At 58.4% G+C, this 3,698-nt stretch overlaps 1 long non-coding RNA gene across 1 annotated transcript; it reads left to right on the top strand.

Annotated features, from left to right (window-relative positions):
• Positions 1 to 1,258: 1,258 nt before the first annotated feature.
• On the top strand, positions 1,259 to 3,698 carry LOC118355297 (uncharacterized). Its single transcript, XR_004817499.2, has 2 exons — positions 1,259 to 1,564; positions 2,668 to 3,698. It is a non-coding gene; the product is annotated as an uncharacterized LOC118355297 (long non-coding RNA).

Below are 3,698 nucleotides of genomic sequence, written 5' to 3'. Positions count from 1 at the left end.
GCTCCATGCGGGGAGCCTGATGGGGACTCGATCCCGGAACCCCGGGGTCATGCCCTGAGCCGAAGGCAGACAGTCAACCACCGAGCACCCAGGCGCCCACCTAAACATTAATAAAACCACTCTTGATGCTCACCAGACCTTGGGAAACCTCACCCTGTTCACGGTCACCCCACCACCAGCGCCCTTTACTCAGCATCAGGCGGGGCTCCATCCTCTATGGTTCCTCAACAGGAGGCTTGAAACCAGCTCTGAAAGGAAAACATGCTTCCCAAACCATCCGCTCCCTGTCCCCCCTCCGCAGACTTGCTCGGGCTGCTGTTCCCTTCCCTCCCAGGTCTCTCTCGCCCAGCCGCATTCCCAGGGAGTCTGTGCATTCCAGACCCCACCACATTTCTGACATCTCCCAGAACAGCCTACCTGGCCAGCTCCCCACCTGCACTCACCCCACTGTGCCTTGGATTTCTTTTCTCTTTCTTCCTTCCTCTCTTTCTTTCTTCTTTCTTTCTTCTTTCTTTCTTTCTTTCTTTCTTTTCCAATTTTCTCAAAATTTTTAGAGAAGAGTAGGAGCGGAGGGAAAGGGAGAGAGAGAATCTTAAGCAGGCTCCACACCCAGCACAAAGCCGTACAGGGGGCGTGACCTCACAACCCAAGATCAGTGACCTGAGCGGAAATCAAGAATAGGAGGCTTAATGGACTGAGCCACCCGAGCACCCCCTGCCTGGGATTTCTAATACTTATTCCTTGTCTTTCCACTTTCGCAGTTCCCTGAGGACAGACACAGTTTCTTTCTGGTGTCTGGATCCCTGCGAGCTGCCCCCCTCCACACACACACACACACACACACACACATACAGACACACAGCACCTGGCTCACTATGATGGTGAGTGAACACAATAGAAGTCAGCCTTTCAGTGTCTCCCTCATTAAAAAAGAGACAGAAAGGAGATCCCTGGGTGGCTCAGCGGTTTGGTGCCGCCTTCCACCCAGGGTGTGATCCTGGAGTCCCGGGATCGGGTCCCATGTCGGGCTCCCTGCAGGGAGCCTGCTTCTCCCTCTGCCTGGGTCTCTGCTTCTCTCTCTGTGTGTGTCTCTCTCATGAATAAATAAATAAAACCTTTAAAAAAATTTTTTAAAAAAGAGAGAGACAGAAGGACATTATAGAGCAATATCTGGGACCCAGTAAGAAAAAGATGTGAAAGAGCGTCAGTGCTTACGTAAAGGTAAATATTAAGGGAAAAGAACCCGAGGTGCGGGGGCACCTGGATGGCTGGGTGGTTGCGTGTCTGCCTTTGGCTGGGTCCCTGCCTCTCTCTCTCTGTCGGTCTCTCATGAATAAATAAATGAAATCGAAGGAAAGAAAGAGAAAGAAAAGAAAAGAAAAGAAAAGAGAAGAAAAGAAAAGAAAGAAAGAAAGAAAGAAAGAAACCGAGGTGTGAGCAGAACAGTAAGACAGAAATCCAAAAAAAAAAAAAAAAAAAAGGCAGAAATCCAACAGTTCTCTTCTGGAACCATCAGCATCCGAATCCGGAATCGAAAACTGCTCGGTCTGGGTCTCTGCAGGAGGTAACAACAACAGGCAATGCCCTTGCCCTCGGGAGGTGCTATGCCTCCGGGGAGGGCTCCCCAGGCATCCTCCTCCACCCTCGTCGCCACCCTACTATCTTCATTTTACGTGGGGGGAAACTGAGGCACCCGGCAGTTAACGGCCTGGCCCAGGCGGAGCGGGACCGAGCCTCGAGGCGCCCCCCCCGCCCCCCGCACGGTCCTTGGGCAGGTCTGCAGGGGGGGAGCGGGGAGGGGGCAGGGGGCAGGCCCCGGGACGTGCGTTCCCTCCGCCCTCGCCCTGCAGGCCCGGGGCAGGAGAGCCGGAGCCGCAGCGGCTGGAACCACGGCTCGGGCTCTGGGCCCGGCTCCCCGGGCGCCCCGCAGTCGGGGTGGGGGTGCAGACGCCGGAGAAGGCGGGGGGCCCGCAGGACGAGCCCCGAGGCGGCGTGTCCTTGCCACCGACCACCGCGTCCCCCAAACCCTTCCTCGGGAAACTATTTGAGACCCAAAATGACAGCGCGATGCGTCCTCAATAAAAAGCGCACGGGGACCGACGGGGGGCCGCCTCGGGAGGGGACCGCCCCCCGCGGGAAGGTCTGCAAAGGGCCGCGGGAACCCCCGCGCCCCCCCTCCGCGCCCCGCCCCCGCGCCCCCCCCGCGCATCCCCCGCGCCCCGTCACGCCCCCGCGCCCTCCCCGCGCATCCCCCGCGCCCCGTCACGCCCCCGCGCCCTCCCTGCGCACCCCCCGCGCCCTTCCCCCCGCGCCCTCCCTGCGCACCCCCCGCGCCCTCCCCGCGGCCCCGCCCCGAGCCCTCCCCGCGCCCTCCGCGCACTCCCGGCCGCAGGTCCGCAGGTCCCCGGGCGCGCGCCCTGCAGGGAGCCGGGAGGCGCGGGGGCGCGGCGGGTCCCGGGGCTGCAGGGTCCCCGCGCGCTCAGCCCCGCAGCTGCCCCGGGGGCGGGGGTGGGGGGGTGGGGGGGTGCGAGCTCGTGCAAAAGGAAAACCGAAAATGAGCAAAGCCGCTGGCCTGGAAGAACCGGTTCCCGCTGCAGGAATGCATGCGGCGCTGCTGTTTTCGGTGCGACTTTTATTCATGAACTTTTTTTTTTTTTTTTTTTAAAGAATCGCCATCGCTGATGATGGTGCCAGCGAGAAGGGTTAGCGCCGCTCCAAAGAAGCTCGAGTCCGGATTTCCCTCCTCGGCTTTCGGCTGGGGAGGTGATGCCGGGGTCCGGGGATCGAGTCCCGCATCGGGCTCCCTCTGCCCGGGTCTCTGCCTCTCTCTGGGTATCGCATGAATAAATACATAAAATCTAAACACAAAACAAAAACCGTCACCAACAACCCCCTCCACACACACACACACACACACACCTTGTTCCAGGCCCAGGCTCCAAAGATAGACAAAGGTGTTAGAGGTGGGTCTCCCTGAAGGGCCTCCAAGGTCCTTCCGGAGCCAGGCCTCCAGCCGTCCGCACCAGGCCGATTTTTCTCAGACCAGACACCCACCACCCATAGGGAGTCAAAATGAGAACTTCAGTCCTTTGTATTATTACCCTCCTGGAAAGAATTCCTACATTCAGGCATACCCAGCGTTCATGCTTTTAGACCGGTGATCTTACTATGGACGCTTATTAAAAGGCCCCTGATAAATCAGAGGCCTGCGGGAGGTCCCCACCCCCTTACCTGGCCGAGTGGCACAGCAGAGAGCTGGGGGGGCCTCCGATACCCGCACAGGCTGCAGAACCCAGAGCTTGGAGACCTGGTCTGGCTTGGAACAAGGGGTCGCTGCTGCCACCGCCGGTGGACACTGGGTTGGGTGGTGCATGCCAACACCAGCAGGTGGCGGTTGGGGTGGGGGGGGGTTAGCAGGTCCCTGGGTCTCATCGCCCACTCGTGGTCCACTCCCCAGGTGGGAGGCAGAGGAGGATGTCCTCATCAGCATCCTGCTTGAGCAGGAGAAGAGCCACTTCTCACTATGAAAGTACCTCGGGGGGATTCCCGTTAAATAAAACTGCTTGGCGATGACCTAATTTGTTCGTTCAAGAGGATAAACTCTTCTTATCCATACATTATTATTGTTGTTATGGTTTCCGGCGTTAAATTATACATAAAAGGCCCAAGCCTGTTTCAGAAATAAAACATTTTCAGAA

This window comes from Canis lupus, chromosome 7 (assembly GCF_003254725.2).
Source record: "Canis lupus dingo isolate Sandy chromosome 7, ASM325472v2, whole genome shotgun sequence".
Taxonomy (NCBI): Eukaryota; Metazoa; Chordata; class Mammalia; order Carnivora; family Canidae; genus Canis; species Canis lupus.
This window is presented reverse-complemented; position numbering and strand designations above follow the sequence as displayed.